The sequence below is a fragment of the Chinchilla lanigera genome, unplaced genomic scaffold (assembly GCF_000276665.1).
Source record: "Chinchilla lanigera isolate Chin_1 unplaced genomic scaffold, ChiLan1.0 scaffold00051, whole genome shotgun sequence".
Lineage (NCBI taxonomy): Eukaryota > Metazoa > Chordata > Mammalia > Rodentia > Chinchillidae > Chinchilla > Chinchilla lanigera.
Genome location: NW_004955452.1, coordinates 6,394,462 through 6,407,359, shown reverse-complemented (window position 1 = coordinate 6,407,359; position 12,898 = coordinate 6,394,462).

The following is a 12,898-nucleotide window of genomic DNA, read 5'->3' as shown; positions in this document are numbered from 1 at the left end:
GTGGCGCTGTTGGGATCATGCAGCTCTGTGGCGGCAGGGCACAGCGTGAAACCGATGTGATCCTCAGGTGGGACCTTCGCCGGATGCAGGTCTTTCAGCGTAATGTGGAGCTGGGGATGCAACGTGTGGGACGGCAGAGTGATGAACGAGGCCTTGGGTGGCATGCGGAAGGACAGTGCTGGCAAAGCCCTGGGTGAGGCAGGGCGTCAAGAGTAGGTGCTACTCGGGGCTGGGGATTTAGCTCAGCGGCACAGCGCCTGCCTAGCAAGCACGAGGTCGTGAGTTCGATTCCCGGTACCAGGGGAAAAAAAAAAACCCAAAAAACCAAAAAAAAAAAAAAAAAAAGAGAGAGAGAGTAGGTGCTACACAACTGCTCCCTTGGAGAAGGAAGCATCTGTGAGATCAGCCTCTGCAGGGCAGTGAGTAAGCTGCTCCCCTAGGGCAGCAGTTCTCAAGGCCTTCACACTCTTAGAAATTATCCAGACTCCCCAGGGGTTTGTGTTTGTGTGAGCTATTATCTATCAATTTTATTGGATTAGAAATTAAAGTTTTAAAATATGGATTTATGTCAAATGAATAAACCCATTACGTATTCATATAAATACAAAGTTTTTAATGAAAATAGCTTTCAAAACAAAAATGATGAGATGAAGATCATTATTTGACAGCCTGGCTTAAGAGAAGACAGCCACATTCTCAAATCCTCAGCGTTCCATCTGCTGTACACTTGTCATGTAGCCTCTGGGAAATTGTGTGCTATGCTCCTGGAAGAGTGGCCATAAAAAAGGCAAATCATGTCTTAGTATTAATATGAAACTAGACTCATCTCACTGAACTCCCGAAAGAGATCTGGAGACCCCAGTAAATGGTGCCAAGCAGAACACTCAGACTGGTCTTTGCCTGATGGCAGCTTGAATGTTTAGCCTCGCCAACGGCCTCAGATTGGTGAGGGAAATGAGCTAAACCTGTGTGTAGTAGTGTCCTACAGCTGCTGTAACAAAACCACAAATTTAGCAGCTTAAACTAACACAAAGTTCCTACAGTTCTAGAAGCCAGATGTCTGAAACAAGTCTCACTGGGCTAAAGTCAAGGTGTCAGCTGGGTCTGCATTCCTTTCTGGAGGGCCAGTAGAAGCCTTCTAGAGACCCCTGCTGTCTTCAAGGCCAGCATGGACAGTCCCCCTCCCACCTCACATCACTCTGATGCTGGCTGTTCTGCCTCTGTCTTTTAAGACCTTTGTGGCTACACTGGAACCGTGTAGATAATCCAGGTGAATCTCTTTGTTTTCTTGTTTGTTTTTAAGGCAGGGTCTCATCATGTAGCCCAGGCTGGTCTTGAACTCACAGCAGTTCTCCCACCTCAACCTCCTGAGTGTTGGGATTGCAGGTGCAGCCTTCACACCTGGCTAGAATCTCTATACTTTCAAATTCAGCTGACTAACTTAATTCCATCTGCTACCTTAATTCACCCTTTGTTGTATAACAGGTAACCTATTTGCAGATCTCAAGGGTTAGAGCGTGGATGTTTGGTAGGTGGGTTTATTATTCTGCCTATCACAGCATGTATAGCCCTACCCTTGTTGCCCTGACCAGGAACCAGCGTAGCCAGAGACAGAAGTTGACCATCTTGACCATCCAGTTCTGAAGCAGCTCCTCCACAGTGGATGCCCGCAGAGCGTCCATGTGGGTTTAAACGGCTTCACTACTTTGCCTGTCTCGAGCATCCACATATCTCCTCCTAACGGGTTCTCTGGCTTAGCCACTGCCCACGAATCAGTGTAGATCTGTACCTTGGGTTGTCTTCCACACAAAGTGTATCCTCGTTGTAGCCAGAGATCTGCTCCTGGGAGGTCCTCCCTTCGTCACCGTGCTCCAGGGGCCCCCTGCATGTGGCTGCGGTGCAGCAGCTGTCCATTTGTGGTTGGGCTAACACAACCTGCAGACCTGTGTGGAAATCCTGCCTGCTTTTTCCTCTGTGTCATCAAGTGATAACAACTTCACCACGTGTGGACTGAGGGAGCCGCAGCGAAGCAATAAGAGTAGGAACCAGGGGAATTTAAACCACCTGCTCATGCAATTTCCTTGTGCCTGCTGGACTTGCTCAGACCTGATTCCATATATGCTGCTTCGTAATAGAACGCAACCATGCGTGTCCAATTTTATGACGTGCTGGCTCAGATCATTTCCGCCTCTGGTTGCATGGCTCCCTCGGTGTGCCACACTCAGAACTTCTGTCCCACCATGTCCAGCATGAGTTCATTTTTAAAAAATGGAGAACAGTCATCGCAGAGGAGGGCATTGACTTAACCCAGAACCCCAAGGGCCTGACTGTGCCTTGAGTCTCCCATTGGGGCTGGGCCCACAGCAGCTTTTCCGGCCATGGTTACCTCCCGGTGATGGAGCTCACGAGGCAGGCAGCCTGCACCTGCTTCCGAACCTTCTCTCGCTCCAAGCTTCACTCAGTACTTAGTCTTGTGGGTTATTTAGTAAATGGCTAAAGCAGCGCAGCTGAGTGGGGCATATATTGCTTCCAAATTCCTGAGCCTTGCCAAAGTCTTTATCTTCTGCTGCTTTCTTTGTAGTGAGCATTATAAGGTTTGGTAACTTGTCTGTCATTTTAGAGGAAAAATCCTAACATGCCCTGGACCACTGGATCCCTTAGAAGCTTCACTGACATGGTAGCCTCGGAGTTTTTGTGGGATTTCTACCCCTTCCGTTGGCAAATACCTTTCACTAAGAATCTAGATTGTTTACAATTTCTAGTTCACTGGGCCCATGCCATCAATATGACAGGCAAGCATAGTATTTTGCTTTTTGTTTTTTTTTTGAGACAGGGTCTTGCTATGCAGTTCAGGCTCGCCTTGAAGTCCTTATGTAGCCCAGGCTGGCCTCAAGTTCACAGTGATCCTCCTGCCTCAGCTACCAAGTGCTGGGATACAGGCATGCACCGCCATGCCCCAACAAGCATCGTCTTTTGAACTATGTCAAGATGGTCAGTGTTCCTTGGGTGAGGGTGTGGTGGCGCACGCCTGTACTCCCAGCACTCAGGAGGCTGAGGCGGGAGGCTGGCTGTAGGTTCAAGGCCAGTCTGGGCTGCAAAGTGAGTTCAAGTCCAGCCTGAACTACATAGGGAAACCCTGCTTCAAAAGGACAAAAAAGAAACAAACCAAAAGTCCCTTTGATCTACCTTGTGATAGACACCTAGAGAGCAGGTAAAGCCCAGAGGTACCAAGGGAAAGTTACTACTGTCTCTGCTGCATGAAGGTGAGATATTTCGAACTATCTTTGTGGAGCAAAAAGGAAAGCACAGTGGGGTGTGCAGCAGCAAGTGTTGGGCTGATCTCTTCCAGTAAAAATGCCACGTCTGGAACCACAGCTGCAAGTGGCAGTACATCTAACTAACTGCACTGTCATCTGTAATCATTCCCCAAGGCCAAGCAGTTTTTGCACCAGCCATAAGTAGATCAGTTAAACTGAGTCAGGAGGCCAGGTGTAGTGGCACATGCTGGTGATTCCAGCACTTGGGAGGCTGAGGCAGGAGGATTGCTCTGAGTTCAAGGCCAGCCTGGACTACATGGTGAGACCCTGTCTCAAAAACAAAACAAACAAACAAATAAAACAAGCAAAAAAAACTGAATCAGGACAAGAAAAACTGCCTCTAGATCTGAGTCTTTGACAGTGGCACTAATCCCTGAAATTCCCTCCGGGATGCAGTATTATCTTTGGGTTGTTTGTTTGTTTGTTTGTTTTACTCCTAGCACTGGATGGGATTTTTTTTTCTTTTGTTTTGGTACCGGGAATCAAACTCAGGACCTTGTGCTTGCCAGGCAGGCACTTATGCCGCTGACCTATATCCCCAGCCCTATCCCTGGGATTTGAACGTGGTGCTTTTGCCCTGAGCCACTTGTACTCAGCTAAGCTGCCCAGGCTGGGCTCAAACTTGCAGTCCTCCTGCCTCAGCCTTCCAGAGTGCTTGGATTATATGCATGTACACCCGGTGGCTTGCTATTTTGGTGAGTTCAGGGGGCTTCCATTTGACCCTTCCACTCCCTAGAGACCTCTCTCCTCAGAAAGTCAGGGGGGGGGTTGTGCCATTTAGTAGACAGACAGGGCAGGTCTTCATCCCATTGCCTGCACTTGGGCAAAGACTGTCACCTCACCTCCATAAGCCCGCACTCTGGGGGGTGGACCATGATGGCATTTTGACTGTCCAGGGGATACCGTCAGTTCAGAGCCAGGGCTCTCCCCTTTCACAAGGAGCCCACAGGTCCTGCTGGGGAAAGTCACAGGGTACACTTATGGCAGCACTGTGGAGCTCTTCCTCAGAGGGACTAGTCTTCCTTCCTCTCAGTCAAGGGATTTTAGGAACTGGGGAGAGGCAGTGAATCCCCACTAGGAAAATGAATCACGTTTCTACTCACCAGACTTCACAGAGTTTTCTACTCTCAAGTTACAAAAAATTAGGTAGCAGCGTCCCATTGACAGCATGCTAGAGACTCTAATCAGCGAGCCGTCACACTGCTCCAGCCAAACTCCTGTTACCATTCTTTCCCTGGGTTTTATTCAAAACAAAACAAAACAAAACAAAAAGCAGGGCATGGTGGCGCACGCCTGTAATCCCAGCACTCAGGAGGCTGAGGCAGGAGGATCATTGTGAGTTCGAGACCAGCCTGGGCTACAAAGTGAGCTCAAGGCCAGCCTGAGCTGCATATGGAGACCCTGTCTCAAAACGACAAAAAACAAAACAAAAAACCCCCAAAACACCTTGGATGATGGCTCATGGCCATCACCTGGTCTCCTACATTGCAGGCCCTCCGTCTCACTGGGTCCGGAAGCCAAGGAACCCGATTCCACTTGGCATCTGCTACCTTACCTCTGGTGCATAGGAGAAAACAAGCACAGAGTCTTGGGATGCCGTGGAAAGAAGGTGGTCGGCAGAACAGATACATTCGTTCCAAAGTTCCCCCCTCCCATAGGTTTCTTCTGTGGCTTGTTGGGAAATCCCCATGCCCCAGCCTCTTTCTCAGGAGGCCAGTGTTTTGGTTAGCCGCACACACTGGCCATGCCACAGGGTGCCCCACCAACACAGCCCCCAGTCCTGGTGGGTGCCCCCCTACCAACCAACTTGGCCCCATTTAATCTCAGATTTGGTCCTCCTTAGTCTAACACCCCAGGATGCCACGTGGGCTCTGCCAATACAAACTGGCACAATTCTGCCACAAGTGTGTAAACTGCCTCCTCCTGGAGCGGGCGTGTGCCCTTCTGACTGGGCTGGCCTGGGATGTAATTCTCACCGGAGGCCTGGAGGTGAGGGAGGTGCATCCCCAGCGCTTTGTGCGCACAGACAGACTTTTTCCCTCAGACCGAAGGTCCGGAGTGCTGGTGTCAGAGTTCTATCCAAAGGGCCCCGTCCTATGTCTCGGGTCCCACTTCTTCCAAAGCAGGGCCTTTCTCTCAGCATGAGAGGCGTGGCGGGTCACCCTGCAGCTGGTCCTCTACCATGCCATCCCCGCCCTGTGGCCAATGAGAGCAAAGCTTCTTCCGGAGCTGCCCTAGGCCTTCCTGACTCCACCCTTGCGCTGAGCTGGGAATTCAAGGCTTTCAGGCTGGCCTGCTCACTGTGTGTGTCTCTAGGGAGTCAGATGGAGTCGGAAGCCCGACCACCGCCTTTATCAGTATTTGTTAGTCACCCTCATCACCATGGTGACTAAGCGCCACAGCCACCCGATCTGCCAGCATCTCAGTGGTGCCCTTGTACCCCCACTGGTCACAAATGAGCACCTGTGACATCACCGCCTGCCGCAGATTGCCGTTGACCATTATCGCCCGTCCAGCAGGGTCCTCGTGCTCAAAGCAAGATGGGGGAGAGGCCCGATCCCCAAAGCACAGCAGCACGTAGAGGTCTGGATGCCCGCAGCCGGGTTGGTGGTCGTTCCTGCAGCGGTCAGGCCCAGCGCAGACAGAGGACACACTCATGGGGAGAATGAAAAGGGTCTGATGAAGGGACCCTTCCAGAATGAGGAGCATAGTTTAAAAAAAAAGACCAGGAAAGCCTAGGGCAGCACTAAGGATGGCGCCAGTGAAGCTTTTACTGACTGGGAGCCAGAGAAGGTTCTAGAACTATGAGAGCTGTAGACTTGGGAAAGGTTGGCCTCCGATGCCCCATGCAGTGAGGAAAGAAGGGTGAAGGGGTCTGGCCTGGTAATGACGGCATGTGGAGCGACACCCACTTCGTAGACAAGGAAACTAAGGCTTAGTTTCCCCTGTGCCTTTCAGCAAACAGGCTCAGAGCACCTGGTGTGTGTGTGTGTGTGTGTGTGTGTGTGTGTGTGTGTGTGTGTGTGTGGCTGGCCCTCCAGGCCACCAGCCAGCTCCCTGTGGTCCCTGGTGCCGAGCCTGTCCCACTGGTCCTACTTTGCTGTTAACCTTAACTTCAGCAGAAACAGTGTGATTTCAGAGGTGCAGGAGTGTAGGCTCTGCTTCAGGGCAGATGGTTGCTCCAATCAGAGAACCCACTGCGGAAAGAAGCTGGGGAGGCCCTGGGCCCTCACTTAGCCGGAGGGGCTGTTCTCCAACCAGGCCGCAGGAGAGCTGTAGCAGGGTGGGTTTTTGGGGGGTTTTTCCACAGCAACCTCACAAGCTGAGCCAGTTAGCACACTGATTATTAGAAATGGGTCTTGTTGGTAAAAATAGGGTTGTCAAGATAAGTGGATTGACTGGAGTATCACAGAAACACTCCCCTGCTCCTGCCTGAAGAGGATATAAAATTTCAGCTGCCAACAGTGGGGGCTGGGGTTGACTGAAAGGTGACAAGAGAGAATTTCTGGGGTGATGGGGTGTTCTATATGGTGACTGTTGTGTTGTCAAAATTCACTGCATTGTACATTTAGAACTGTGTGTTTTGCCAGCCTCGGTGGTATATGCCTGTAACTTATCAAGACCCTATTTCAAATTTTTAAAAGTTTTTCTAAAAAGGTTAGAAGCCATATGTGGTGGCACATCTCCATAATCCCTGCGCTCTGGGAGGCTGAGACAGGAAGATCATAGGTGCTAGTTCAGCCTGGGCAATTTAGTGACTTAGCAAGTCCCTGTCTCAAAATTAAAAAAAATTTTTAAAGGGGAGTCTAGCCAGTCATAGTAGCACACACCTGTAATCCCAGCACTCAGGAGGCTGAGGCAGGATGATTGCTGTGAGTTTGAGGCCAGCCTGGGCTACATAGTGAGTTCAAGGCCAACCTGGACTACAGATTAAGACCCTGCCTCAAAAAAACCAAAATAAATAAATAAATAAAAATAAAAAATAAAAAGGGGAGGCTGGGGATGTAGCTCAGCACTCCTTGAGTTCATTCCTCAGTAACAGGGAAAAAAAAGAATTTGTATGTTTTGCTATAATCTTATCTCCATTTTTTGTTTGTTTAGTTCTGCAGCACTGGGGATGGAGTCCAGGGCCTCACACATGCCAGGCAAGAACAGTCTACCACTGAGCTGCACCCTCTGCTCATGGTTGTTTTTTGTTTTTTGTTTTTTTTTGAGATAGGGCCTCACTCTGTAGCCCAGGCTGGCCTCCACCTTGGCAGTTCTCCTGCATCAGCCTCCCAAGTGCTAGGATCACAGGCATGTGCCACCACACCTGGCCCCACCTCTGCCCGTTTCATCTCCATTTTTAAAAACTGATTTTAAAAATCTAATACCATCCCCAAAGGTGACATCCTAAATGACTGGTCTCTGCAACCCCAGGTGTCCTGCTGCTGCTTTGGGCTTTGCTGGGAGCCTGGTCAGATGTCAGCCCCATCTACACCTAAAGGAGGCTCCCTTCTCCACCGTTCTCCAGGCCATGAAGGCAGAGCCCTCACGGTCTGCTGGGGAGATGGGAAGAGAGCGCAGCTCACAGCGCTCACCCTGCTGCATGCAGAGGGGAAGGTGGGTGTCGTGGGACGTAACCCCTCGGCTGAGCAGTGCGCAAAGGGCTCCTGGAGAAGGCGCTGTGTAAACTGCAGCAGCAGAATAAGAGGTGGCCAGCATTTGGGCGTGGTAGCTCACCTGTAATCCCAGCACTCAGGGAGGCTGAGGTAGCAGGATGGTAAGGTCAAGCCCAGCCTGGGCAACTTAGTGACTTAATGAGACCCTGTCTCAAAATTGAAATATCACAACAGGGCTGGGGATGTAGCTCAGCCCTGGGTTCAATCCTTACTACTGCCGAAAAAGAGGGAGCTTGCTGGGTGTGGAGTAGTAGGGAGAAGGTCCTGGTCAGAGGGGTGCGGAGGGCTGTGGCACACTGGGGAGACTGAGAACCTTTTGTGACTGGGGTTTGGCAAGCAAGGGGAGGGGGAGAGACAGGAGAAGGGGACAAAAGTCACAGTGTGCCTTTCTGAGGCCTTAATGACATGCACTGAGAATCTAAGCACATGATTTAAGAAGGGGACTTCCACCATCGAGGCTTTTAAAGGATCATCTTGGGGGACACGGAGATCCAGGAGCTGCTAAGAGGTCTGGGATGGAGGCAGGCAGGCAGGAGCCTGGAGCAGGAACAGGGAAGCGGCGAGGGGACCGGGATCCTGGCTCCGCCACGGGGGCCGTGGTTGTGGAGGGAGGGAGGGAGGCCAGCGTCCCCTTGGGGATGGGGCAAGTTGGATTGCCATGTGACAGCTGCGTGGAGAGATGGAGGAAGTGTCCCGGAAAGCCACCAGGGCTCTGGCACAGGTCCAGGCTGCAGATAAAAGTGTCACGAGTTTCTCAGTGTCTGTGTGGCATTTCAAGCCACAGAACTGGAGGGGGTGATGGACAGAGAATGGATGGAGGAAGGAAGGAGGCCCACAGGGGCTCAAGTACAAGAAGTTTCAAGGTTGGGTGGAAGGGGAGGAAATGGTGGCAGAGACAAAGACAGCGGCCAGAGGGCAGAGAGCAGCGCCGCCTTGGTGTCCTCATCCGGAGGGGAGAAGCCTTCAGAGGAGAAGGAGCTGGTGTGGATGCTGGGATGCTGGGATGCTGGGATGCTCCCTGGAGCCAGAGTCTTGTGACCTTGGAAAGGGGAATGGGGACCAGGAACATGTCAAATACACCAGAGGAGCTGCGAGTGGTGGCACGCACCTGTAATCCCCAGCACTTGGAAGGCTGAGGCAGGAAGAACACTGTGAGTTCAAGACCATCCTGGGCTACATAGTGAGTTCAAAATCAGCCTGAACTACGTGGTGAGACCTTGTCTCCAAAAACAAAACAAAACAACAACAACAAAAAAAAACAGCAATCAGACAGATTCAGCTGGCCAAATCCAGAAATGACGAATTCAAACATTGACCCGTTTCTTCAAAAATTAAGTGGCAAGACATTAAAAAAAGTAAAAGGATTAAGTGGAATTTAGAGAATCTTACACAATGAGTGGCTCTTGTTGGGATTTTGATTTAAACCAGCCCATTGTAAAAGACACTTACAGATTAATCAAGGAAATATGTTGCTCTAGGCGGGCAACACCATGCCCAGCAGAGAGCTGGCTTTTGTAACAACCCCCCCCGCAGACTATGTTGCAGGGTGGTGAGCGTGTGCCTGTGATTGAAGACTTTAGTCCTCTCAACAAAGAACAAGGCAAGGTCAGCAAACGACACTGAATCTAGAAAGGCAGGTAGGAGAGTGGACAGAGAAAAAGAAAAGGAAGTCTTTTTTTTTTTTTTTTTTTGATTTTTGAGACAGGGTCTCACTATGTAGCCCAGGCTGACCTCAAACTCATGACAATCCTCCTGCCTCACCTTCCTCAGTGCTGGGATCACAGCTGCACACCACCACACTCAGAAGAAGAGCCACTTTGAAAGAGAAGAGAAAAAGGAAATGGTGCTTATCAAGAAAACAGTGAAGGTTTCCATGTTGAATCATTTGATGTTTGTGGACAGCATCAGCCGCCTGCCAGGTTGTAGGATTTTCTGACTGTCAGATAGTGGAGCACAAGCACTAAGAAGCATAGGTTTTCCTGGGCAAACAAGATGAAGCGAAAGATGCTAGGCAGTCAAGGGTGTTTGCAAGGATGTGGTTACAACAATGAACCAGAGAGTCCAGAAGAGACCCAAAGAGAAGAGAAGGTTGGAAGAAGAGACTAAGAACCTGAGTCAATGACCTGGACATCTCCATGAGATGGGGGTATTATTAAATAGATGTGTATTAGCTAGGGAAATGACTGAGGTATGTAACAAACATACCCCAGAATACAGAAGCTTCACAGAAGTTTTTTTTCCTCATGTAACAGTGCTGAGCTTGGTGGTCTAGGATGTTGAGTCCACAGGGATCCCTGCAGTCATTCAGGAACCAGGTCCCTTTTCTTTGCTCTGCCATCAACTAAGGTGTTGGCCTCAACTTTGTGGTCAAAGTGTGATCTGTGTGATCTGGGCATGAAGGAGAAAGCACCTAAATTTTAAGACCTGTACTTGGAGATGACATGCATCACTTCCATTTCCACTGGCAAAAACTTCTCACATAGTCTCATCCAACTTCAAGGGAAGCCAAGGAATGTCGTCTGTAGGTGCATGGCTAACTGACTATTGGTAATGCAAGGAGAACATTAACTGGACTTCCGCAGTCTTTGCCAGAGGCTGTTAGTTTATAAATCTTCAAACTATAAATTTAGTTTATAATGATCTTGGGCTTGCAATGTCCTTAACACCTGATAGAAACAATTGCACATAAAATGTATCATCCCTCTAAGCCTCAAGAATTTCAACAAATTTTGTTTTTAAAAATGTGAACTAGCCAGACATGGTGCCACACACCTGTAATTCCAGCACTCAGGAGGCTGAGGCAGGAGGACCACTGCGTGTTCAAGGCCAGCCTTGGCCACAAAGTGAGTTCAAGGCCAACCTGAACTACATAGTGAAACCTTGTCTCAAAAAGACAAAATAAAGTGTGAACTATTTCAAAACTTTGGAGGCTGAGGCAGGAGGACCACAAGTTTGAGTCCCACCTTGACAACTTAGTGAGGGCCTGTCTCAAAATAAAAAAGTAAAAAGGGGATGTAACTCTAATCTTCAGTATCACACACACACAAAACTTAACCACACAAACAAGAGAACTAAGTACCATATGTGCCCATAAAATAGGCCGGGTGTGGTAGTTTCTGCCTATAATCCCAGCACTCAGGAGGCTGAGGCAGGAGGATCATTGTGAGTTCAAGGCCAGCCTAAATTACATAGTGAGACCCTGTCTCAAAAAACCTAAAGAAAAAAAAAATGACTACCAATGGTAAAGTGGATAAACAATCACACTATGGAATACTAAACAGCAATGAAAATAAACAATTTCACAACCACACAGATTGACACTATAAATCCAGCACCAAGTGAACGAAGCAAAGCTTGAGATATCCTGGGAATGGTTCTCTTCACACAAAGTTCAAAAGTGGAAAAATCTAAATTATATTGAACAGCATGGATGAACTGTAAAGAACCATGAAGCACTAATCGTAGGCAGAAATCATCATAGGAACACAAGTACGGTTACCCTGACAGGGAAGGAGCGCATGGGTTCCTGCAGTGCGGGCAATCTGCTGCCGCTTGAGTTGGGTGGTGAAGACACAGATGTTTGTTTTATAATTACACATTATACTACGCATTTATGTCTTTTGCACCTTTCTATATGTGAGTTACATTTTACAACCAAGTTTGTTTCTTTTTTACTCTTTTTAACAATCAAGTTTTTAAATAGGTAATATCATAAAGAGCTTTATGACAGCATATTTGACAAATCAGTCAAAAACAGGCAAGTTTATGTAAAATTGTTATTTTCCCAAACTGAACCCAAATGAAATAAAATATCTAACTGTGTTCTATAGGGCTGGGGAGGTAGCTCAGTGGTAGAGCATTTGCCCAGCATGCTCTAGTTCCTGGATTTGATTCCCCAGCACTCCAAGTAAATAAATAGTTCTATAACCAGCTGTATTCTTTACCTAGCACTGGGTAACACATTCCACAAACTCAGCAGCTTAAAACCACACATATAGTACCTCAAGGTTTCTGTCGGCTGGGAGTCTAGGCTTAGCTTAGACTGCAGTTGTTGGCCAGGGCTGGGGTCTCATCTGAAGGCTCCGCTGGGGAAGGGGCTTGTAGGCAGGATGCCTGTCCTTAAGAGATGTGGATGTGGGGGTCAGTTCCTCGCTGGCTGTGTATAGGAGGTAACCATCTTTTCTCCTGCCACGTGGACCTTTCCCACACAGACCCTTGCTTTATCAAATTGTGCAAGCCACAGAGGCAATCGGGAGAATCTGCTAGCAAGCAGGAGTTACAATCTTATGTAGCCTAATCACAGCAGTGACATCCCACCCTTGCTATATTCTGTTGACTATGAGCAAGTCCATTGCGCATCCCACCCACACTTGAAAGGTTGATACTACAACAGAGAGACATGGTAGGCTGTACGAAGGTCTATCCACTATGTGAATTACAGGAATTGTGCCTGGCTTATTTTACTTGGCATAATGTCTGTGATGTGTATCCACATTGTAGCATGTGTTAGAATTTCCTTTTTTGTCAGGGGGCTGAGGCAGGAGGATCGCTTCGAGTTCGAAGTCAGCATGGGCTACATAGTGAGTTTAAGGCCAGCCTGAACTACATAATGAGATCCTGTCTAAAAAAGAAAAAAAAAAATTGTTTTCTCTGTAGAAAGGTGAGTAACAGTCTACTGTGTGCACGAATCACATCCTGTTTATCCACTCACCGCTGATGGGTCCTTGAGTCACTCTCACCTTTGGCTACTCTAAAGAACAGTGGGTTTTATTTTTAATGTAATTTGCAGATAACAAAACACTTCATTCCTAAACGTTTCAGCATGAATAGCATTGACTAGAATTCAAAAGTTATTTACCTTTTTTTGAGACAAAATTCAGACATAGCGAAAACACACAGATCTTTAGCATCTTTTGGGGC